Here is a 26,146-nt window from a genome sequence, read left to right as displayed (position 1 = left end):
TGGCTGCTCCTCCAGAGGTCCTGAGTGCAATTATTAGTACCCACATGGTAGCTTACCACCATCTATAATGTGATCTGAAGCCTTCTTCTGGTGTGCAGGCATATATGAAGACAAAGGTCTTCTATACATAAAATATGTAAAACAAACATACTTTCTTTTTTTTTTTTTCAGAGCTGGGGATTGAACCCAGGGCCTTGCGCCTGCTAGGTAAGCGCTCTACTGCTGAGCTAAATCCCCAACCCAACAAATATACTTTCAAAAGGAAAAGAATACATTGAAAACAGAAATATATCTTTAAAAACATATGAAAAGTAAATGAAAAGGGCACAGCCAGGAAGTGATGAGGGTCAGAAATGAACTAGGGTCATGTGGGTCACAGGTAAATACCTCTAACCAGTATGTGCTACTTAACTGTTTCTTGGTGACAAGACCAGTGTTTTTCTTAATCAAGGTACAGTAAAGTAAGTGTAGCTGGTTTTCTCAGTCAACTGGGTGCTGGGGTAAAATACTGAAAAAGAAAACAGTCACAGTTTAGAATGTTGAGACATAGGTCTGCAGTATTTTATACAGTACCACTTTGAATCTTTTCTCCTTTCTCATGTTATCATTTTGAAGTAAGTGGCTCTTCTGTAGTACAACAAACATTTGTGCTCAACAACTTTACTAATTTATTTACATGAGTGATATGTGTTATTAGAAGATCTGTGAGGTCATATAAAACAACATCTCCCCCAAATAACATACAAAGTAAGCCCTGCTAATGTCGTCATCTTTTCATATACTCCATAAGTATCCTTTGGATGAATCGGTTTGGCTTTCTTTTCCCCATTTAGGCACAAAATGGATGATCTCATTGTAGTTTTAACAACACTCTTGTTTGTAACCAGAGTGGTCTGAATTGCATCACCCAAAGAGATATGACCAAGCCTTAGTCCCTAGCACCTAATGAGTGCAGCTTTTCGGGAAAATGAATCCATGACTATGCAAGTTAGCATCTTGAGAAAATCTTATCTTGGATTTACAATCGAACAACTATAGTTTTCATACCCCAAACAGGGAACTTAGACATACAAAGGGGGGATCACAGAAGACCGAACTTGCAGTGATACTGCCACGAAATCCAGGAAAGCAGTATCTGCCAGAAAAGCTGGGAGAGAGGCAAAGACAGAATCTCCTTTGGAAGCTTAGCAAGAAAAGAAATCCCAGTTGACTTATGCTCTGAAGAGTGTGGTGATTTAATGGGGCTATCCTAGGTATCTATGCTCTTTGGTACCAACATATCTCAAGTGTAACTGAGTGTCAGCCAATGTTAGCCTATGCTGTGCTTTAGTGTGGTTGTAAAAAAATAATATAAACAACAATGGAACATAAAGCCAAATTTAAAAATTGACAAAAAATGTCTTATGCATCATACCCTTTTAAAGTGTGGAGTCATTTGGTGCTCAGAATGACTTTGAAGATGGACAGTGTTGCCAACCCTCAATGTGCACCATAGATGAAACACTGAGGGCAGTGAGGATAAGGCATGCTCAAGGCTGAAGAGTTAGGGAGGAGGACAGCTTGTGTTTACACCCAGGACATTGTGCTCCAGCCCCTGAGGAAATGTCAAAGGCTTATTGTTGAGGGAGAGAAACAACCTGTACAATTGAGCATATGATAGGATAGCATTAAAGTAATATTCAGAATGCTAACATTTATATAAACAACTAACTGTGCTTTGTGATAAAAAGAAAATCCATGACCTTGGAGAGAGAGTGTCTGCTGCGGCCAAGAGGTCCGAGCCAAAGGCTTGGGATAGGGAGTGCGTGAGAAGAATGGGACAGGAATACGGGACACTTCTGAAGTTTTAAAGGGTCGGGTGGGGGGGCTCAGACTGAAAGGCCACATACTTATCCCTCTTCCTCTGGGTTTGCTAGGGCAATAACAGGTCACCTCTAATAGAACAGCGTAGGTCTTGTGTTCAATTAATATTGGATTGCTGACAAATTAGAAAAATCCCAGCAGATTATTGTGTGGATTTTTGTCCCCGTGCAGGCAGGACAAAGGTGAAATTCTCCTGTGGTGTCACGTCTCTGGATAGATCCAAGGACTGTTGATGTAGCACAGGCCTAGCGTTTTCCTACGCAGACACTAACTGACAGGCCGAACCGAACTGTTGAGGGCAGCCACTAAGCACACCCAGCATCGGTGAGCTCCCCACGTCAAGGCATAGATGGGTCTTCCTTCTCAAGTGGGGACCTGATTTGGGTTTGCGTGGAGGCATGACCTGAAACATGTCTTAACACACTATGAAAGACCCAAGAACAGAAAGCGCTTCCTGACTCTAAGGTCGTGAACACAAACTGTGCCAGAGAGACATTGCTTCATTACTGTGGATGTCTGTGTTCTCCTTAGGCAAGGGACAGAGGAATGGTTTTCACACTTTCCACCTTAGATCTAAAACTCAGCCAGACCTTCCTTGTTGCTGTGTTCCAACATTTAAAAGTTATTAATTAATGTCCTAATGTCCCTCTCTGTGACCTGCACCCTGGACATGTTTCCTCCATTGCTCCCGGGACATCTTGGTAAGAAAAGCCTGTCCTGTCCTTTTCACACAGATGAGCAAACTCAGGCTCATCTCCAGACGCCCACCAGGGTTGGAATCGGTCTCTTTACCCCTGAAGGGGACCCTCAGCATTCTCAGGTGCACTTTTATCTCAGAACGTGTGGGAGGGAGGGAGAAAAGCCTCCATTTCACATGTTTCTGCAATGGTTGCAAAGGATTCCTTTCATTAGTGCAGCAGTTCCAGAAAACTCTAGAATTTGGAGGCAAGCTCTAAGCCTATGTCTTTTTACTCAGCTTCCCGGTCTGACAAACTTGCAAACTTTCTTCTGCTTGCCACCTGATATCCATATCTAGTTTTATTTTATTTTTATTTTTTATTTTGATTTGAGAGTCCAACCCAGGCTTGTCTGTAATTTACAGTGCTTTCCCAGGCCGATCTCTAATAGTCAATCTTTCTGTCTCAGTCTCCTACGTGCGGGCCTTACAGCCATGTGCCACCATTTATAACTTCGTTTTCTCATTTCAATGCAAAGGAAAATTAACAAGTGTTCTGAAATGAACCATTTCCCATAATTGCAGGTCTTTGGCAACTTCGTATGCATATTAAAGTACCCGGCACCATTTTCTCTTTCCTGGTGTCTCCAGTGTCTATCTTCCATTGTCCCACCGTTAGACATTCTTCCTAGGCCTTTGTCCAATCCCTGTCTGCCACCATTTCTCTAGGACACTACAGACACAGCCATAGCCAGCATCCTCTTCCCCTAATAAATACCTCGCTATAGTCCTGTTCTATTGCTGTGATAAGAATGCTAGAATTATCTCCTGATTTTCATGTGTGTAATTTTATGATATGCTTTTACATGTACAGTTTCTACCCTCAAAATAATTAGAACCGTGTTTGTAAGCTTATTTTAAAAGGTATTTTTTTCTTACTATGGAACCTTCTTTGTACCTATTTGCTATGTATGGGTGGCGCACTTTTGCCACCTGGTGATGGAAACTTAGACTGCAGCGGGAAGCTTGCTGAGCTAGGTGGGAGGGAGGGAGGGAGGGAGGGAGGGAGGGACGGAGGGAGGAAGGAAGAGAGGGAGGGGCTGAGGAGAATTCTGATTTCAGAGCTTTCTGGAAGTCTGAATAGATAAAGGGGGATGCTTCCCCCCTGCATAAGATTACTAAGACCACCAGACAGAGAGTATTGCCTAACACCGTGCTAAATTGAAAACCATGCCAGAGGAACAAAATGATTGATTTTCATTTTCGTGTAGGGGTCTGCAGGGTAGAGCTGAAAGCATCAGTGAACCTAGGCCAATTGCGTTTTCTGTAACCACCTTTTGCTTTTATTTTGACCCTGCTTGCATATAAATACACTTTAAGTACCTCTACAATGAAGCTGTTGTTTAAATTTTTATGTAAATTTTTTATTTCTTTAGAACAAATGTTATTTTACATTTAGTTTTATAAAATTTAATTTTGTTACTTTTTTTTAAAAAATTAAACTGCAGTTTCAGTACCCGTGCACACATACATAACATAAACAAATACATTTCTTTTTTTTTTTTTTTTTTTTTTGGTTCTTTTTTTCGGAGCTGGGGATCGAACCCAGGGCCTTGCGCTTCCTAGGTAAGCGCTCTACCACTGAGCTAAATCCCCAGCCCCACAAATACATTTCTAAATCACTTTTCTACATTAAGGTTTTCAAAATGTCCTCTAAAACCTATGATATGTGTCTTATGTATACAATGACAAAATACGTTCAGTAACCTAGGGAAGTAACCTAGGGAAGAAGAGAAGGTCAATGGTTGGAAAAACACAGGACAGAATCAGATGGACCAGGATATAGCCAATATATATATATATATATATATATATATATATATATATATATATATATATATAGTTTAAATAACACATGTGTATCGGGCCATCTTTTTTTTTTATTAACTTGAGTATTTCTTATTTACATTTCGAGTGTTATTCCCTTTCCCGGTTTCTGGGCAAACATCCCCCTAATCCCTCCCCCTCCCCTCCTTTATGGGTGTTCCCCTCCCCATCCTCCCCCCATTGCCGCCCTCCCCCCACCAGTCTAGTTCACTGGGGGTTCAGTCTTAGCAGGACCCAGGGCTTCCCCTTCCACTGGTGCTCTTACTAGGATATTCATTGCTACCTATGAGCTCAGAGTCCAGGGTCAGTCCATGTATAGTCCTTAGGTAGTGGCTTAGTCCCTGGAAGCTCTGGTTGCTTGACATTGTTGTACTTTTGGGGTCTCGAGCCCCCTTCAAGCTCTTCCAGTTCTTTCTCTGATTCCTTCAACGGGGGTCCTGTTCTCAGTTCAGTGGTTTGCTGCTGGCATTCGCCTCTGTATTTGCTGTATTCTGGCTGTATTCTGTTCAGCCACAGATGAGCTCTCTCTGGATTCTCCTTTTCTCTTCTGGGACATTTGATATAAATGGACTCACTAGATTTCTTTTGTTGTCAGGCTTCCTTCCATTTTGTGATGTTTTCAAGGTTCATTCATTTTCTAGAATATAGGAGGACTTCTTTCTTTTTTTTAAAAGCTGAATAATATTCTCCTGCTTGGAAATTTTACATTTTATTTGCCTATTAATCTCTTGGTGATTTTTAGGTGATTTCAAACTTGGAGATGTTATGAGTAACGTTGCTGTACACTTTTGTGTACAAATGTTTATGTTGACATAGGCCTTGCTTTTTTGTGGGTATGGATTTAGAAGTAGAATCGTTGGGCATGTGATAACTCTGTGTTTTCCATTTAAAGAATTACTACAAGGCTTTACTGGCCTTGATACCCATGAGGAGCACAGATTTCATCAGTTATCTTTCATGAAATCAGACTGTTCTTCAGGGTATATTGGAAGAGTACCACAGAGTTGAAGGACCTTTCTCATTACATCACTTCTGGGAGTATGTGATGACCATGTGACATCATGGGTGATCCTGTTAATTTTCACTTGATTAATGCCATGCTCATCTCCAGTGTACTGTTACTGATGTTATCTGAGGGTGGATGAGAAAAGATAAGGAGAAAAAGTTGGCATGTTTTTCTTTTTTTCCTATAAGTCCATGTGGTAGCTTGAGTGTTGTCATTTGTCCAGGGGAAGGGAAAAATGGGAATTGTTTTTCCATTCAGCTGAAGTTACCACTGACTCCACTTGTTTATGGTTGTTAAGTTTTCTTGTTCCCTTATTTTACATCCCCCTTTACCCATTTAACCCAGAGAAACATGCTTCCTGGGCACTGGCGAACAGTGAGATGGGATCCTTATGCACCTTCTACTGGACCAATAGATCTCCATGGATAGATGCCAGACCCAAAGCAGGCACTCAGCGACACTCTTGTCTAACAGTAATTTGCTGATGTTTTTTGAATCTACCATAAAATACATATGTTGAAAAGAATTCTAAGATGCCATTGTGTGACCAAAACCTCACCAGGGTGTTTTTCGTCCCCAACATTCTGTGTCATCAATGGTTGTAGTCACCTGGAGGTTCCAGTCACCTGGGATATGAGGAAAACTCCCTCACATGGGTGAGCCACTGGGGCTGGCAGCTACTGAAGCTAACCCGGTACTACTGCTCAAGCACTTCCGTTCTAGTCCATAGATTATTCCAGGTACAAAGTTGTCAGATTACATTTCGTCCAATTAAATTTGAATTTCAGGTCACAGCAGCTAAAGACTGTGAAATATAATTTTCTTTCTCTGAAATGCAAGTTAAATCTGACACCCAGGAGAAGGAAATTTGAATTCCTTAAATGAGAAGAAATAGAACTTCTAAAATACAGATTCATGTAAAGAAGCTGAGCATCAAAAGCTATGGAGCAAAAGCTTTGACGAATGACAGGGGAACAGACTACACTATAGTCATCAGTGGAGTCTTCATCATTGTTATGTGATTTAAAGGATTGAAAGACCTTAGAGCAACAGGGCTCCATAGGAGCTGATTGCCATTGACAAAGTGCATCTATTGGGTGTGTACAGTACATTCCAGTGTAAAACAGCAGGATGCACACACTCTTCAAAGGAGTGTAGATCATTCATTTTAAAAATATGAACTGGACCTCTCTCTCTCATAAACACACGCATACACACTCACTCACACACGATCAAGAAGATGAAGAGGCTAAAGTCAAAGCAAAGGGGTTACTTGATAATAATGACTATAAGTATAAATAAAAGCATTCAAGAACATAGAAATTAAACATGGTCTAACAGACTCACACATTAAAGGAAATGTGCCAAGAGAAATGCAAAATATATGCAGTGACATGAAAAGGAAAGCAGCATATTTGGGAGGATCCAGAATTTAGGTTATAACCATGGTTGTGGTGAGAGAGAGAGAGAGAGAGAGAGAGAGAGAGAGAGAGAGAGAGAGAGAGAGAGAGAGAGAGAGAGAGACTTTAGAAGACAAAAGAAGATAAGCCAGGAATGACAGCACATGCCTTTGATCCCAGCACTCTGGAGGCAGAGGGCAGAGGCAGGGGCATGCAGATGTCTGAGAGTGCTAAGCCAGCCTGGTCTACGTAGTATGTTCTGGAACAGCCATGGCTATTTTAAAAACCCTGTCTCAAAACAAAACAAAACAAAACAAAACAAAACAAAACAAAACAAATCTATAACTGAACAAAAATAGAGACAGAGGAGAAGACCTATCATGAAAAGGCTGTGGGATATCTTCACTGTTTGTGGTGGTGCAAATAGAACCGCGTGTCATTGTCAAGACCTGCGGAACTGTGTCCCAAAAGAATGAACTTTGCTTTAAGGAATGCCTTACTGGAAAAGTACCTCTGCCTGAAGAGAATTAACTAGAAGATCCGTTTTAGTTTGTGATTACAATTTGGTAACATAAAACTAAACTTTAAAATCGTCTGATGCATATTTAAATAGACATGTGCCCTTATGTGTATGTGACAGTCTATACGAAAGAAAGCCGAACTTAATTTTTAGGGGGCAAGACAGGAAGATCAGTCAAAAAATTTTTCACATTAACAGTGAGGGCTCTGTTTGCCACCTCCCAATGATGGAACCATGCTATAGGGCATTTTTAAACTGCATATGAAATGGACTACACAATCCATTAGAATGCAGCATGGATTTGTATCCTGATGGCCAGCAGCAGGATACTGAGGAAAATATAAATGTTCTTCAGTGTACACTCACAAAACATTTTTTTTGTCCTATCAAAAATGATTTTGGAAAAGTGGTTGGCTACACATGGTCTCTGATGTGAATTGCAGAAAATAAAATTATACCCAACAGGTAGTTGAAACTTTAGGTAGATATAATATCAAATTAAAACTCACCAAGTGAACGTCTGGAGTTCTCATAAAGAATCGTATGTCTGGGTCTGGAGAGATGGCTCAGCCACTAAGAGCCCTGGCTGCTATGGCAGAGGACCAGGGTTCAGTTCCCAGTACCCATAGCAGATAACCACGGGTAAGTCCAGCTTAAGGGAATCTGATGCCCTCTTCTGACCTGTGCAGGCAAGGCCATGATGGGAATATGGAGTTTTTGCCAGCAACAGAAAAAGAATATCTAACCATTTCAGTCTCTTTCGGCTCCATCCAAGGGAAGTGAGGCCATGTGTCTCTGTGGCCTCTGTCCTGTCTTGTATATCTTGACAGTGTGGCCTGAATTCCAGGTGGACACTGCCGTTTTGCCTTTCTCACCTCTGGCTACACACTCACTTGGTGGAAGGGTCATGCGAGCCCTCTCGGCCCTGGCCACCCGGAAGTCCTGTGGCAGGCAGGCCCTGATCACCAGCTCAGTGGCAGGTTTCCTGTGACCCTCCATGGTGAACAAGTCTCCTGCACAGGTCTGTTAACATGTAGGCGTTGGAGCCGACCCCAGACACAGCGAATGTCTCCATCTTGCAGTCTATCTTATGAAAGCTTTATGCAATGATGATACATCATGTCCTGGGGAGAAACTACGTGTTATATCTCAAGATGTTTTCTGAACAAGTATTAGATTCATCAGTGTCTGTGAACCAGATGTAACATTTACTGTTATAAATGAAGACATGAAAATTAGCAACATGCTTGTTTATTCAAAAATCTAGGGACTGACTTTGTTACCCTCATTGCCATGAAAACAAGGAAAATCTCATCAGCTGCACTCTTGATTACAGATGCCTCCCTCTAATTTGCATTAGAAAATTACCATTGCTAAATCAACCACAGCCATCTTAAGCCCCTCTCCTCCACAAGCTGTTCTTGCTTTGCTCTCATCCGTGGCTGATGTTTGCACGATTGTCCAAAGGCCAGACCGTGTCTACAAGGAAGGAAGACTGAGAGTGCCGTGGAAACGGACGGCAGCAGAAAAGGAAGGAGTCCTGTGGAAATGGTGGCAGCAGAATGGTGGGGAGGTAGACTATGTCAAGAAAGAAGCAGAGTCTGGCATGCAGATGTTTTAAGATAGGCAAAGGCATTAAAGGGTGAGTAAGTCAATGCAAGGGCCCCCTCTGCTCTTCTACATGGGAAAAACAAGAGGTCAGTTGGTTGGTTCCATATGGGTCAAGGCTGTCATGCAGGAAAACAGGTTTCTAGCCCACAGCTGTGCCCCAAAGGAGTGAGGCAAAAGCACAGACGTCATCAGGACCCAGGAGGCAGAGATAAAGTCTTAGGAGCAGGAAGTGAGTGTGGTCTGTTAACAGCTGCACAGAATAGCCCCATGGCCTCATAGTCTGGGAGAGCCAAGTGGCCTTCTTCCAACACGTAGATGAGCAGTGGTTCATGCCTGTAGGGCCTGTCTAGATGTGTATAAAGTTGTTTGTGTGTTGGAATCAAGTGTCTTATATTAGTTTTTAACCTATAAGCAAGTTTAAAGTGTATAATGCTATAGTTTTCATCATTTAAAACAGTTCAACGTGGTCTGCTAATTTTACATCATCAGTCTTTGTTTTATAGAAATATCGACTGTGTGTAATTCTAAAAAAGAATGGCAGTCATTTTAAAAATGTTTGGCCTAATGTTTTATTACTGTAATAGAATACCATACATAACTAATGACAGGTTAAAGAGGAAATAAGTTATTTCATTTTAAATATCCAGGCAGCAGTCCACCACTGAGTAAAGACAGGGCAATAACTCAAGCAGGCTAGGATCCTGGAGGTTGGAGCTAAAGTAGAATCAATGGAGGATGCTGCTTACTGGCTTGCTCCTTGTGGCTTGCTGGGCTTGCTTTCTTATAGCACTCAGGACCACCAACCTAGAGGCAGCACTGCTCGCAGTGATCAGTGCCCTCCCACATCAGTCACTATGTAAGGCCAATCAGGTGGGAACATTTTCTCAATTGATATTTCCTCTTCCAAAACAATTACTTTGTGTCAAGTTGACACAAAAGTAGCCAGCAGGATTTTACTGGGTGTACCTCTATCTTCTCTCTCCCCCTCCTTTGTCTGTCTCTGTCTCTGTCTCTGTCTCTCTGTCTCTCTCTGTCTCTCTGTCTCTCTGTCTCTCTCTCTCTCTCTGTGTGTGTGTGTGTGTGTGTGTGTGTGTGTGTGTGTGTGTGTTCAATTGACTCTAAATCACTTATGTGGATTTTTTCCAGATCTTATTTTTATTTGTTGTGAGGACACGTTGAAACCAAATGACTGGGTTTTCTCAAATCCTGCCCAATGCCAGCCTCCAGCCCCCACTCCAGGCTTTCTTAACCAAGGTAGCCACACTATCTGTGTATTGCAGTCATGTCTGAGTTATACCATCTCAAGCTCATAACAATTTAGGAAAATCGGGGATGGAAGTGTGTTGTACATGTATAACCTAAGAGTTTGGAGGTAACACATGCCACCTATGTGTGGATACCAATGAAGGCCATTGGTTGTTACCTTCTATTGCTCTCTGCATTGTGCCTTTAAGGTAAGGTCCCATCTCTGACTCAGAAGCTTGTCTCTTCAGCCAATCTGGCTAGTTAGTGAGCTCCAGGGGTTTACACATCTCTGCTGGGATGATAGGAATGTGTGGCCATGCCTGACTTCTTTTCGTAGTTGCTAAGAACTCATAGTCAAGTTCTCAGGCTTGTAGAGCAAGCACCGTCACTCACTGAGCCATCTCCCTAATCCCTGGAAAATGAGAGTTTGAACTGAGCGTTTTCATTTTTCATGCCTACATGATAACTTATAAATGTTCTGTTAAGAGCTTGTCCTTATTTTTATTAGTATGTGATTGGCAAGCTGTGTTTGCCCATTGCAGAATATTGGTTAGTTGGTGAAGTATGAGCTCCAGTTAGCAAGTGAAGGTGAACAAAGAGGAACCTGATGTGGATAACTGACTTGGTAGCTTATGGGACTCGGGCAAATATAATAGAAGCTCATTGTTGATAGGCTGGTAACCATGAAATTGTTAATAAGCCTTAGGAATTGAGGACTGACATCAATTACAGAAATCTGGTGGAAGAGGTTGTTTGGGGCTTTATTTCATAGTATTAGGATAAACAAACAACCTTTCCTGAATCCAGTGTGAAACATCTACAGCTAATATGCACAGCGGTGGGGAAGGCCTAAAAGTTTTTTCTTTGAGATTAGAAAGAAGATATTTGCATTCAGGATTGCACTGGCAGTTACAGGAGCTTCATTTGGGTAAGCAAAATTAAAAGCATTTGAATTGGAAATGAAATACAACTTTCCACAGACATGTGACATGACCTTAGGTAGACTTTGAAAAAGAAACCCTGGAGATTCAAACAATGTTGGCTGTGATTGTTACTCCATGCTAGGGCATGTGCTTAGCATATGGAAACTCCTGGACTCATTCCAACGCACATATAAGATGCACAACATCACTAATCTTGTGGTAATGTCAATCAAAATTACAGTGATACAAGATTTCCCACTCATTAGAATGACAATCATGAATAGAATGTGAACATCTAATTCCAAGCTTTGGCAATGATATGGAGAAAGTGGGATTTTTGTTCATTGATAGTAAGGATATAAGATGGTATTACCATTATGCACAACAACAGAGCAATTCTTCTCTTAAACATTTAACATGCAGGGGCTGGAGAAGTGGCTCAGAGATTAACAGCACTTCCTGCTCTTACAGAGGACCTGGGTTCAGTTCCCAGCACTCACATTATAGTTCACAATCATCTATAACTCCAGTTTCTAGAAATTTTGTACCCTCTGACCTTTGTGGCAGGTACATGCACACAGCAAAATAAACTCATGAAGATGTTCTCTCTCTCTCTCTCTCTCTCTCTCTCTCTCTCTCTCTCACACACACACACACACACACACATACAAACACACACACACACACACACACACAACTCGCATGTGAGTAGTGTGTGATCCACGCACTCAATTTCTAGGCAAAAACTCTAGGTGAAATCGAGAACTTGAATAGTTATAGACCAATGTTCACAGTAGCATTATTAGCTACAGCCCAGGATCATTAAGCCAGGCTTCCCTACATTCACACATACAAATTCCTAATAAGAGATTTGTAAAGCACGTTTTAAAAACACACATCGAGGCTGTTAAGCTCAAATGCTTGAATTGCCCTAGATGCACAGAACACATGAAACTCAAGACGGATGATCAAAATGTGAATGCTTCACTCCTTCTTTAAAAGGGGAACAAGAATACCCTTGGCAGGGAATAGGGAGGGAAAGATTAAAACAGAGACAGAAGGAACACCCATTCAGAGCCTGGCCCACATGTGGCCCATACATATACAGCCACCCAATTAGACAAATGGATGAAGCAAAGAAGTGGAGGCCGACAGGAACCGGATGTAGATCTCTCCTGAGAGACACAGCCAGAATACAGCAAATACAGAGGCGAATGCCAGCAGCAAACCACTGAACTGGGAACAGGACCCCCGTTGAAGGAATCAGAGAAAGGATTGAAAGAGCTTGAAGGGGCTCGAGACCCCATATGAACAACAATGCCAACCAACCAGAGCTTCCAGGGACTAAGCCACTACCCAAAGACTATACATGGACTGAGGTTGGGCTCCGACCTCATAGGTAGCAATGAATAGCCTAGTAAGAGCACCAGTGGAAGGGGAAGCCCTTGGTCCTGCCAAGACTGAACCCCCAGTGAACCTGATTATTGGGGGGAGGGCGGTAATGGGGGGAGGATGGGGAGGGGAACACCCATATAGAAGGGGAGGGGGAGGGGTTGGGGGATGTTGGCCCAGAAACCGGGAAAGGGAATAGCAATCGAAATGTAAATAAGAAATACCCAATTTAATAAAAAAATGCATTTTCCCTTTCTCAGCAGAAAAAAATAAAGTAAAAACCCACATCGAATCGATCATTTCCCATAGCAAGTTGGTTTTGTCCGAGTGGTGCGGAGATGATACAATACATGTAAATCAAGGTGATTCAGCAGAAAAGGGCTCAAGAACCAGAATCACACCATCATTTTGATGCAGAAAAGGTCTTTGACAAAAATCCAGCATCCTTTAATGATGAAGGTCTGGAGAAAGCAGGGATGGACGCAGCATATCTCAGCACAGTAAGGGTTGTGTGTGACAAACCAATAATAACTGCTGTGCCAGCTACATTTCTGTCAGTTTGAAATGAGCTAAAGTGATTTGGAAAGAGAGAACATCAAATGAGAAAATGCCGTCACCGGATTCTCCTGTAGCTAAGCTTTTAGGGCATTTTCTTAATTTATGACTAATGGGGGAGGGCTCAGCCTACTGTGGGTGGTGCCACCCTGGGCTGGTGGTCTGACAGTCTATGAGAAAACCTTGGGGAATCAAGCCAGTATTCAGCACCCCTCCAGGACTCTGCAGCAGTCCCTCCCTCCAGGTTCCTGCCCTGTTTGAGCTTCTACACTGACTTCCCTCAGTGACAAACTGTGGTGTGGAACTTTAAGCTAAAATAAACCCTTTCCACCCCAACTTGTTTTGATCATGGTGTTTTATCACAGTAATAGAACTCTTAAGACTTCCATAATCATGTTCAGTAGAGAAAAACCTCAAAGCATTCCCACTGACATCAGATATGAGACAGGGCTGTCCACTTTTAGTACTGTTATTTAATATACTACTTGAAGCTATACATAAAGCACTAAGATCAGAGAAGGTAAGAAAAGGAATACAGATAGGGAAGAAAGTCTAGTATCCATATTTATAAATGATAATTTTATTAGAGTTTAAAAGAAAAACTCCAATGGCTTTAAACCACATGTTCTTGCAGAAGGCAGATCTGGTTGTGGTTCCCAGCATCTACCAGGAGGCTTACAACTATGTATAACTCCAGTTCCAGAGGACCTGAGGTCATTTCTGACCTCGATGGGTCCTCGTCATCCATGTGCACAGACACATGTGCAGACAAAACATGTACATATATAAAATAAAATAAATTTAAGAAGGGAAAAAAAGGAAAACGAGAAAGAAAAGCCCTAGGACTGTAAATCTTTGCAGCTTCCCAGAGGAAAAATGATAGAGTAGAAATAGAGGAAAAGCCTGAATTTGAATTAAGCCAACATGGATGTCGGCCACATGGTTTACAGGCAGCCACATGGTAGAAAGGAGAGCTCTAGACAAAGAGTGAAGCTCACAGTGTTACGGAAGCAAAAACAGTTAGTGAAACCACAATCAGAAAAGAGATAGATGAAAAGTGGGCAGATTTCAGAGGGTGCAGTTTTGTGAAAGACTGATCAAGGAGCAGGGATTACGGGAAAGGAAAACAAATGAACTCATCAAAAAGAAAATTATTGCCCCCTTTGCTTTTTCAGTATGGCTTAATGGAGAAGGCTCCTCCTTTCTAAGAAGGGGTCCTTTGGCCTCTTGGCTGACCCAACTGGATTGTCTCCAAAGTAGAGCAAGAAGATGGGTTGTCAACACCCAGAGGCAGATTTCATCTTTTGTCAAGGAGGGAACAGCTTTCCATTAATGAGGCTTCAAGGCTACTGGGACAGAACCACAGCAAAGGCTTAGTTAAGTGCAGGCAGTGTAGATACCCACTCAAGCACAAATAGAAGTTCCTTGTTTACAGCTTGTTAAAGCGAGAGAGTTAGACAGTATCATCTGTGTTTGCCAGTGATTCAAGTGAGAGAGGTTTCTGATGGAGTTTGTTTGTTTGTTTGTTTTTTAAGCACCCAAGATGTCAGAGATGGCATAATGGGAATTTCTTGAGATGATGGAGCTACAGACAGGGCATAGTATGTCATAGAATTGGGGGGTTTATTTACCTTTATTTAAAGCCAATTTCATTAAGAGAAAGTAGGGTCATCCCCACCAAGTACCCCTGCCTGCCTACTGTAGCTCATGGCAGCATCCTGGTAGTCTTCTCTGCACGCTTTAGAGTCCTAGTTCAGGACTCTGGAAGATAGGGCATGGAAAACTAACTCTGGGGTATTCTTGCCCTAGAAAGATGTTACTTGCTAGGTGGTCCAGAATTGTGGCCAGAACTGGAAAACTCACAGATCCCAAAACAGCATCATGGTTTGGAGGTGGAGGCTTGAAAATAAATGGTGGCTAGGGAAGAAGGGAGGGGTGGAGGAGGACAAGTCCAGGATTCAGGGCAGGTTCCCAGTCACAGCTTTACACTGCGCACACAGACCCTGCCCATGCCTCATCAGCACATCTGAGCCTGTTGTTCCTTGCTCCCTAGGACACTTAAACAGGCGAGGGGGGCAACCAGCTCTGTATTCCTGCAGGTCAGTGAGCAGCAGCAGCAATGATAGGAAAGTACGCTTAAAGTACAATTTTTCTTTTCCTCTTAATATCTCTCAATTCTGTGTGATAGTGTGATATGGTCCTCTATATATAGAGAGGAAATGTATTGGAGACTGTTATTACAAAGGGGGATTGGGAGGAAATGGTGTCAAAAATGACACCAGAAAGAGCTGGACATGCAACACTCACCACATCTGAGGACCACTAATCTAACACCTAACCTGGAGTTCTGGAACACCTGATGTAAAAGAATTATTCCAAAGTGCATTGTTCCCTCCATCTATTTGAGATGGCAGGGTGCTTTTGCACACAGAATCACATTTAACCTCAAAAGACAGCTGGTGTATATAGATGTAATATGGCTGACCTATGGAGTAGATGAGAATGGTGGAAGGGGACTAACCTACCTAGACTGTCCTCACATTCTTTTCACCTTTCTGGCTGGGAGACTCCACAGCACACTGCATTCTCCTCAATGAGCTCCTGCTTCCGGGATGCAGAGATCAAACCCTTCTCTGTCACACTGGTTGAGAAAGCACATAAAACCTAGAGGAAAGACTGCTGGTGGCTTGTCTGAGCAGACTACTTCAGTACAACCTTGCCTTTCCTCTTCCTACCTTATCACATAACCATGACCACACCCAGCTATTGCAGGGAATGCATACACACAGAGGAAATGTGAGCTTGTCCATTTACTACTACCTTTCCAGGAACACTGCTTCTCTGTGTGTACTCATGCCACTACATCCATGCCAGAGACATCACAATGACAACATGAGATGAGTAAGGGGAGCTTGCCATTCTAGTCACACACAGTACAGTCTTTTGGATTCTGTCTCTTCAAGCCCTCAATGTGGTTCTTTCAGGTGGGCGACATCGGTTGCTTTCTCTACACAGATTCAGAATGCATTGTTAAGACTCATTCAATTCTCCAGAGGAATCAGATGAGGACTGGCCAATACTGGGACAAACAAAGCATCAAACTATAGAATGGTAATATGAGAGGAGAACCGTGTGGGGAAAAATGGGTATTCTGAGCCGTACTGATATAAATCAGTATGGAGAATAAATAAGCAATGTACCAAACACCAGATCATCATTGAAGAAGCAGCAGTAGAATTATAGTACTAAAAAGCTATCATAGCAATAAGTGATTTAACTAACTTTCATTACTATATTTTCAGTCTCATCCAAATCCAACAGGAGTCACTTAGGCATCAAGATAATGACTCTGAGTAAGAAGGGGGAAGAAATCACTGTACCAAATGTGTGGGCTTCGGTTACTGACATGTCTGAGACTCAGACTCTGGGGCTCCCTAACACGGGTTGAAGTTATTTCTTCAGCAAGTAAATGTGGGTTTGGAAAAGCACCGAGGAAGGATGAACCTTGAAGATCAAACACAGGGTCAAAGGGAGAAACATAGAAGAGAAGTGTCTTGATCCTGTCCCTGAAGGAAACAGAATTTTACCCTTCCCCCCTACCTATTAACAACTCTACTGAAAGCATTTTTTTTCACTAACGAGTTCACAGGCTGTGTATTTGTATCAGCTGCTATTTGGCAGTTTGAATCACTGTAGTCCAGGATGCAGAGTTATGTTGATGACATAAAATCTATCTGTTTGGAGAAATTCTGGCCACAAAAGGGAAGTACTCATCAGAAAGGAGACTAATAAAGAGGTGCAAAGAGGACCCATGGCTCCAGTCTGATGTGGAGCAGAGGATTGCATTCTCTGGCATCAATGGGAGGAGAGGCCCTTAGTCCTGTGTGTACTCATGCCATTACATCCATGCCACAGACATCACTGAACCTAATGTGTTCCATCATATGCACTTATCTGACTGTGAGTGATACCTGGTCATGGTCTAACCTTTAATGTCCCCCACAAAAAAAATCCTGGAGACTTCAGAGAGGGACACCGCCCCCGTAGTATGTATATAATGACACAACAACAAATGCCTATATAAATCACAGTTGTCATTTCAAAAGGAGTAAGTTTATACTGGAGTCAAATATCAGTGAGAAAATATGGGTCAGACAGATGTAGACTACTACAAATCATACTGTACAGTGTGTAAGAAGTTTCATCAAGTGTTTATGGTAGCAGAACAAATAACACAGTAAATCAAACACTTTTTAAATTCATTGATGAATTATTAAGAAGACCAACATTCAGCTGTTGGTATTAATTGCTATCAGATGTCACTTTTACTTTTTTTCTTTGTAGAAAACTATGGTTTTCTTAAGGTAATATAATGTGAAATTTAGTAAAAAATGTGTGTCAGCATGCCAGGAAAAACATTGTCAGTGATAAGATGTTAGGTCATTCCAACCCAGGGGGCCCAAGTTGGACTAAAGAGAGTACAAATAAAATTTAATTAGGCTCTGGGTCTGTAATTCATTTTATCTGAGATTTATTATCGAAATTAACAAGGTAGGTGTGCAGACAGAACCATGGTAGGGTGTTCTGCGGTGACAAACAGGTCATGTTGTTTTGTGGATACCACAAACGAATGCAACTTAAAATTTCAAATTAATCCGAAGCATAGAAGTATCCAAAAGTTGTAATCCCATCACTAGGAAGCTGAGGTAGGAGGATCATTTAGAGTTCTAAACCAAGTCAGAACACAGTGAAATGGTATCTCAAAGCAATACAAACCCACAAATTTTTTTAAAAAGGAACAAAAATCAACAAAGCAAAACAGAATAATAAAACAAATGACAAAAGCAAAATAGCAAAGAAAGAACAGGAAAAGGAAAGTCCTCTTGTCAACTGCATTTGTAAATAATGATCCTAGATATCTAGAGAGGACATTCATATACTACGGTTTAGAATTTTTCGCTTAACAGCCCACCTCTTATACCTGTTTCACAGTGGTGAAAATGGGATCAGAGCATGTGGAATATATTCTGATCTATATCCCCCATCCTCCCACTCCCCTGCCAGCAATGTCACCTGTGCAACATGGTACAGAACATTACTCTCTGAGAGGCAGAATGGTCACAAATCTCTCTCTCTCTGGAGGGGACTCACTGGTCACACGCCCCGAAGTGGGAGTGAGCCTACTCATGTCTGGGATCCTTGCATCTGTCTTCCCATCCTCAGGGAAATTCAAGTGCTCACCTTTGGGAACCCATAAACGTGGCTACAGATAATGCTCCTATCACTACATCACCTAGGTCGCCATTGAACAGGGAGTTCACAAAGACCCTAAGGTTTCCATGACAACCACAATGCTCCTGCTCTCTGCACAGTAACTAGGAATGATCCACCCAATCCTCCCTTCCTTTCTCTCAAAGCAGAACCCATTCACCCATGTTATCCATCACCCGAGAAAGCACACCCACCAGGGAAACTGCCACCAGCATGAAAGCAGAACCTCGCTCAAGCTGTAAACAAAATATATTCAAGGAGGCAGGACCACCCTGTACTCCCCCAGACTATAGAAGTCTCCATGGAAATGTCATCTTGAATATAGATGAGCATTGTCATGATGGTCATAGATAAGCACTTTAAACAATATTTACCTATGCATATATGCCCTCAAAAAGAAAATTAAAGCCTGGGACATCTTGTGAAGAAACAAAACCAGCAGATAAAAACAGCAGCCTGGAGATACCGGGAATCGAGCCCAGGACCCCACGCATACAAAGCGAATACTCTACCACTAAGCCACATCACCGAGCTTGGTAAAGGGGTGATTTTAGCCTATATAAATCCACAATGTCAGAATCTGCATTCACACAGCCTGAAAGTGATGTGCACAATATTTTTGTGTATGATTTATGACTTCCAGTTTAAGATTTTATGGGATTTTTATGTTACTCCTTTATGATATAATAATCTATTTTCAATGAAGAATATTAATATTAATAATAATTTTGTGCTCTGCTAAACATAGCAGACCTACAATAAAATACTCAGTATCATGTCAAATTAATTATGTTTTTCTGCAGGGTTAGTTAGGATCAGGCTATGGTGAGGCAGGGGTTGGGAAGATGGGGTTGCATTCAATCTTGTGCCTCCCTTTGGCGGTGGCAACCTGGAGCTGAGACCCAGGCCCCATGACTGCTCAGACATAGTTTTAACTTATCTCTTCAGCAAAAAGTGTGGATTTAGAAAAGTACCGAGGAAGAATGAACCTTGAAGATTAGAGAGTGTCAAGCGGAGAAGCATACACGACAATTGCCTTGATCTCGTTCCTAGAGGAAACACTTTAAAGGATCTCTTTTTCCTTCACACTTGGGTTCACAGTCTGTGTATTTGGATCAGCTGCTATTTGGCAGTATAAACCACTAAAGTCCAGGGTACAGAAATCTTTTGAAGACATAAAAGCTAACTGGTTGGATAGCATACATCCACAAAAGGAGCGACACCTCAGAAAGAAAATTAAGACCCTGATGGGCTTTCTACTTAAAAGGGAAGGTGTTCTGGGACCCAGAAGGCCAGGAACTGTACAGCTCTGAGCTGAAACCTCCTCAGTAGAGGCTTGCAGATCCCAAGGGAGGGTACCTCAGCTGAGCGCGAGTTCAGGAGCCTTAGCTCAGCTCCTCTCATTCTTTTCTCTCTTGTCTTCAGTACTTCTTGGTTTCTTATGAGAGAGAGAGAGAGAGTCACATAAAAGAGCACAAATAACGGAGATGTACTGGGAGGGTCCAACGTATGGAAGGACCAATACAGGCAAGGCTATGCCTGCTCCCAGGAGGGAGCTGACAGACTGGAATTGAGCGGACAGACACAGAATGAACAGAAAGAGCAAATTGTAAGTGGTTTCATAGGGGGCAGGGCTTTATACAGAGAAGATTTTGGTACTGAGGATTGGTGGGATTTCAAGCCCTGAGTTAGGAAGAACTCGCAGTTGGTAGGATTTCCTGTACACTGATTGCTGGGTTTTCGGGTTTAGGGATTGGTGGCATTTGTTCAGACTTTTCACATAAAATTAGCATAATCTGGGCAGGAGCTATTGAGAGGCTACTTGGATTTGTTGAGACTTCTCACCCAAAATTAGCATAACTGTTTTATAGTTTTAGGGAGGGGCTCTAGATTAACTTTCTGAAAGTTTCAGATTACTCAGTGATTGGTGGGTTTTGTTGAGACTTTGCACTAAAAATTAGCATAGCTTGGGGATTGTCCTGTTTAGGGGCTATAGAAAAACTTTGTGAAAGTTTGAGAGTGCTAAGACATTGGCAGCTTTTTCAGACGGATCACTGAAAATGAGCATAACATGTGAATGATCCCGTTGAGTGGCTGTACATAAACTTTGTTACAATTTCAGAGTCCTCAGGGATCTCTTGCTTTTAACACAAATATGCATAACCTGGGGATGGTCCTGTTCAGGGGTAAAGGATAGCATTTTTTTTTTTGAAAGATTCACACTGCACAGGGATTGGTTGGTGTTGTCCAATTTTTTCACCTAAAATTAGCATAACCAGGAAATGGTCCTGTTTGGGCTCTGTAGAAAAACTTTGGGAAAGACTGAGAGTGTTCATGGATTGGTGGCTTTTATTCACAGTTTCTTTCAAAAATTAGGATATACCGGAGACGTTCCTGTTGAGGGGCTGCAAATAAGTTTCAGAGTGCTCAGGGATTCGTGAAATTTGTTTAGATTTTTCACCTAAAATTAGCATGACTGGGGTTGGTCCTGTTCATGGACTATAGATAAACTTCGTGACTGTTTCTGAATGCTCAGGGATTGCAAGTTTCTGCTCAGAATTTTCACCTAAAATTAGGGAAACCTAGGGATTTTAGGTTAATTTTAGGGAAATTAGGGATCCTGGTGTGCGGTAGTGGATAAAATTTTTTGAAAGATTCACACTGCACAGGGATTGGTTGGTTTTGTTCCATACTTTCACCTAAATTAACATAACCAGGAAATGGTCCTGTTTCCCTTCTTTAGATAAACTTTGGGAAAAATTGAGAATGTTCATGGATTGGTGGCTTTTATTCACACTTTTCCCCTAAAATTAGGACATCACTGCACTGTTCCTGTAGAGGGGCTGCAGATAACAAGTTTCAGAGTGCTCAGAGATTCGTGAAATTCGTTCAGAATTTTCACCTAAAATTAGGGAAACCTGGGGATTGTCCTGGTGTGAAGTAATAGATAAAAATTGTTTTGAAAGAATCAAAGTTATCAGGGATTGGTTGGTTTTGTTCCACATTTTCACCTAAATTAACATAACCAGGAAATGGTCCTGTTCGCCTTCTTTAGATAAACTTTGGGAAAAATTGAGAATGTTCATGGATTGGTGGCTTTTTTTTTTCACACTATCCCCCTAAAATTAGGATACCCCTGCAATGTTCCTGTTGAGGGGCTGCAGATGACAGTTGTGAAAGTTTAAGATTGCTCAGGGATTCCTGAATTTTGTTCAGCTAATTCAGATAAAATTAGCATAACTGGGGATTGTCCTGGTGTGGAGTAGTGGATAAAATTTTCTGAAAGATTCAGAGTGCTCAGGGTTTGGTTGTTTTAGGTTCGATTTTTTCTTTTTACCTAAAATTAGCATAACCAGGAAATGGTCCAATTTGGGTGCTGTAGAAAACTTTGAAAGATTGAGAGTATTCATGAACTGGTGGCTTTTATTCACACTTTCCACCTAACACTAGAATATCCCTGCAACGACCCTGTTAAAGGGCTGCAGATGACATTTGTGAAAGTGTCACAGTGCTCACAGATTGGGTTTTTTGTTCAGATTTTTCATCTAAAATTAGCATAACTGTGTTGGTCCTGTTTAAGGACTGTAGATAAAATTTGTCAACTTCCTGAAAGCTCAGGGATTACAGGCTTCTCCTCAGAAATTTTACATAAAATAGGGTAAACTGGGTGTTGTCCTGGTGTGTGGTAGTGGATAAATTTTTTAAAGCTTTAGACTGATCATTGATTGGTTGTTCCTGTTCAGATTTTTTCACCTAAAATTAGCATAACCAGGATATATTCCTATTAGGGTACTGTAGATAACATTTAGCAAAGATTGATAGTGTTCATGAACTGGTGGCTTTTACTCACACTTTTCACCTAAAATTAGGATATCCCAGAGATTTTCCTGTTGACATGCTGTAGATAACATTTGTGAAATATTCAGAGTGCTCACGGATTGGTTGTTTTGTTCAGATTTTTCACCTAAAATTAGCATAACTGGGGTTGGTCCTGTTCAGGGACTGCAGATAAACTTTGTAAAGTTCCTGAATGCTCAGGGATTGGAGGCTTCTGCTCAGAATTTCCCCCTAAAGGTAGGGTAACCTGGGGATTGTCCTGGTGTGGGGTAGAAAATAAAATTTTTTGAAAGATTCATAGGGATCTGGGATTGGTTGGTTTTGTTCCAAGTTTTCACCTAAAATTAGCATAACCAAAAAATTGTCATGTTTTGGGGATAGATAGAATCTTTTTCAAATATTGAGAGTGTTCATGGACTGGTGGCTTATTTTCACAATTTTCACCTAAAACTATAATGTCCCTGTGATGTCCCTGTTGGGGGGGGGGGGCTGTAGATAGTGTTTGTGAAAGTTTCAGAGTGCTCAGGGATTCCTGAAATTCGTTCAGATTTTTCACCTAAAATTATCATGACTGGGGTTGGTCCTGTTCACAGGACTGTAGATAAACTTTCTGAATGCTCAGGGATTGCAAGTTTCTGCTCAGAATTTTCACCTAAAATTAGAGTAACCTTGGCATTTTCCTGGTGTGTGGTAGTGGATAAAATTTTTTGAAAGATTCAGAGTGCTCAGGGTTTAGTTGGTTTTGTTCTGAATTTTCACCTAAAATTAGCATAACCAGGAAATGGTCCTGTGTACGGGCTGTGGAAAACTTTGGGAAAGATTGACAGTGTTCATGGACTGGTGACTTTTATTCACAGTTTCCCCCTAAAATTAGGATACCCCTGTGATGTTCCTGTTGAGGGGCTGCAGATGACATGAAAGTTTCAGAGTGCTCACGGACTGGTTGGTTTTGTTCAGATTTTTCACCTAAAATTAGCATAACTGGGGGTGGTCCTGTTCAGGGATTGTAGATAAACTTTGTGATAGTTTCTGAATGCTCAGGGATTGCAGGCATCTGGTCAGAAATTTCCCCTAAAATTAGGGTAACCTGGGGATTGTCCTGGTGTGCGGTAGTGAATAAAACTTTTTAAAATTTCAAAGTAATAAGTGATTATTTGATTTTGTTCAGATTTTTTAAGTAAAAGCATAACCTGGAAATGGACTGTAGGTAAACTCCAGGAAAGATTGAGAGTGTTCATGGACAGGTGGGTTTTACTCACACTTTTCACCTAAAATTGGGATATCCTAGAGATTTTCTTGTTGATATGCTGTAGATATTTGTGAAATATTCATGGTGCTCACGGGTTGGTTGTTTTGTTTCTGATTTTTCACCTAAAATTAGCATAACTGGTATTGGTCCTTCCTGTTCACAGACTATAGATAAATTTCGTGAAAGTCTATGAATGCTCAGGGATTGCAGGCTAATGTTCGAATTTTCACCTACAATTAGGGTAACCTGGGGAATGTACTGGTGTGGGGTAGTGAATAACATTTTTTGAAAGATTCAAAGTGCTTAGGGATTGGTTGGTCTGGGTCCGATTTTTCAACTAAAATTTGCATAACCAGGAAATTGTTGTGTTTTGGAGTTGTAGATAAACTTTGTGAAAGATTTGGAGTGTTTATGGATTGGTGGCTTTTATCCATATTTTTTACCTAAAATTAGGATGTCCCTGTAATGTTCCACAGCCAAAGGTTAGTGGAGCTCAGGGCTTCTTGATAAAAGTCAGGGGAAGGGCTGAGGGGAAAATCATCACTTGAAAACCTACAGAGTCAATAAATCTGGACTGATGGTGGCCCACGGAGTCTGAACCACCAACCAAAGAACATGCTTGGACTAGACGGAGGCCCCCTACGAATTTGTAGCAGATTTGCAGCTTGATTTTAGTGGGGGATCCCCTAACAATTGGATCAGGAATTTGTTTCTGACTCTGTTATGGGCCTTTGGATCCCTTTCCCAAGCTGGGATGCCTTGTCTGGCCACAGTGGGAGACGAAGACGCACTTAGATCTACTGCCAGGGAAGGTTGATATACATAGTTTGTGTTGGGGCGCTCTCTTTCTCTGAGTAGAAAAGGAGTGGATTCTGGGGGCAGAGAGATGTAAGGGTGGGACTGGGAGGAGTGGATGGATGCGGGGCTGTCTGCAATTCACACCACTCCTCCTGAGGTGGCTTGCCTTTCTAAGCTTCCTATACTTGGTATATGTTGTAAACTCTCACAGCATGAGAGCAGTCAGAGGCAGGAAAGTTGGCTGGTACACCCCGGGGGAGCTCCGGCAGCCAGGCCCCTCCCCTATGCCCCATCCACTGCCTCACTCCCCATCATAAGCAGCCAATTGCAGCCTGCGAAAAGTTCACAAAGTTTATCTACGGACCCTAAACAGGACCATCCCCAGGTTATTTTAATTTTAGGTGAAAAGTCTGAAAAAAAGCCACCAGTTCCTGAGCAAAAGAACCGCCCAATCCATGAACAAGAAAACCTAGCACCCCAAGCTCAGGACTTGAAATTCCACCAATCTGCACTCTGGAAATCTCCTCCCCCTAGGAACCTCTACCACCCCACTAAGAAACTATCTAAAGACTGTGTCTGCTTGGTTCCTGGTTGTCAGCTTCCTCCTGGGAGTAGAGGCAGTCACTCCTGGATTGGCTGTTCAGCATCCAGGACCCTCCCAACAGATAGTCCTATTTGCTCTCTTGTAAGAATCTCTCTCCTAAGAAGCCCAGAAGGGAGGAAGGAAAGAGAGGCTCCTGAGCTCATCTTCCCTGAAGAAAGTTTGGAATGCTCAGGGATTGGTGGCTTTCGTTCAGACTTTTCACCTAAAATTAGCATAATCTGGGGTTGGTCCTATTGAGGGACCGGAGATAGACTTTGAAAGTTTTGGAAGCTGGAAGAGGCTGTTTATTCCAGCCGGGGATCATCTCTCCTGGGAGCTGCAAAGCCTCTGCTGAGGAGGCTTCAGCTCAGAGCTGAGTTCCTGGGCTCCCCTTGCTAAGGAATGCACTTCCATTGGGGCACTGTTCCACCTCAGACCTGTGTGGTTCCTGGGCTCTCAGGATGCACTTCCTTTGGAATAATTTCTCCCATCCGAGCTGTGTGATACCTGGCCTTCGGAATCCCAGGACACCTTCCCACCTGAGCAGAAAGTCAAACAGGGATTGTGATCACTATGCAAAGTAAATAAACACAAGTAGGACTCTGAATAAATAAGTAAATTCGGGCTTTCTCATGTGTAACCCGGGCAATTACAAAGGATGCCAGGCTCCTTTGCTTAACAAGCTGTAAATAAGAAACTGGTATTTGTGTTTGGGTGGATAGTGACTGTCTACATCTAAAGCTTTGGTGTGGTACTATTCATAGTAGCCTTAAAGCTTCCTTAATGTAAGGCTGCTGCCTCCTTGCTAAAAGAATGAAATCTCCCTCTGGGATAAGACAAGCCACCACTTAGCAGTTAATCCAGTTGTGTCAGCCAAACACCTGGCCTGAGAAGCAGATTCACCATAAGGCATACTACAGCAACTGGGGAACAATTATCTTTTGATGAGATCATGTGATTTTCTTTCCCATAACATCCCTGTTCTTCTAGCAGTCTCTCCCAGAGCTGCAATCTTGCTCTTAAGTCAGCCCACTTTTCTGAATCATCCTCCAAACTCTTAACTTTTCCTTTTCTTCGATCTCTTCTCTAGGTGTGCTTACACTAGCTCTTTTTGCTTCCATAACACCGTGCAGAACAATCTCTCTCTAAAGCTCACCTCCCTACCCTGTGTCTGCCTGTGAACCTGAAAGGAAAATTATACGAATTTAAGGTTTAAAAATATAAAATTAAAAGAGTAAGCCGCAAAAGCCACAGACTCAGGGCTAAGCCCTGCCGCCAGGAATAGCAGGCCATAAAGATAAAGAAAAGGAATGCAAAAACCAGCTCAGGC

General features: G+C 42.0%; 1 pseudogene; it reads left to right on the top strand.

Moving 5' to 3' along the window:
• Positions 1 to 26,146, top strand: part of LOC134484211 (presenilin-associated rhomboid-like protein, mitochondrial) — a 100,004-nt pseudogene that overhangs the window by 14,656 nt on the left and 59,202 nt on the right.

This window comes from Rattus norvegicus, chromosome X, assembly GCF_036323735.1.
Source record: "Rattus norvegicus strain BN/NHsdMcwi chromosome X, GRCr8, whole genome shotgun sequence".
In the NCBI taxonomy this organism is placed as follows: Eukaryota; Metazoa; Chordata; class Mammalia; order Rodentia; family Muridae; genus Rattus; species Rattus norvegicus.
This window is presented reverse-complemented; position numbering and strand designations above follow the sequence as displayed.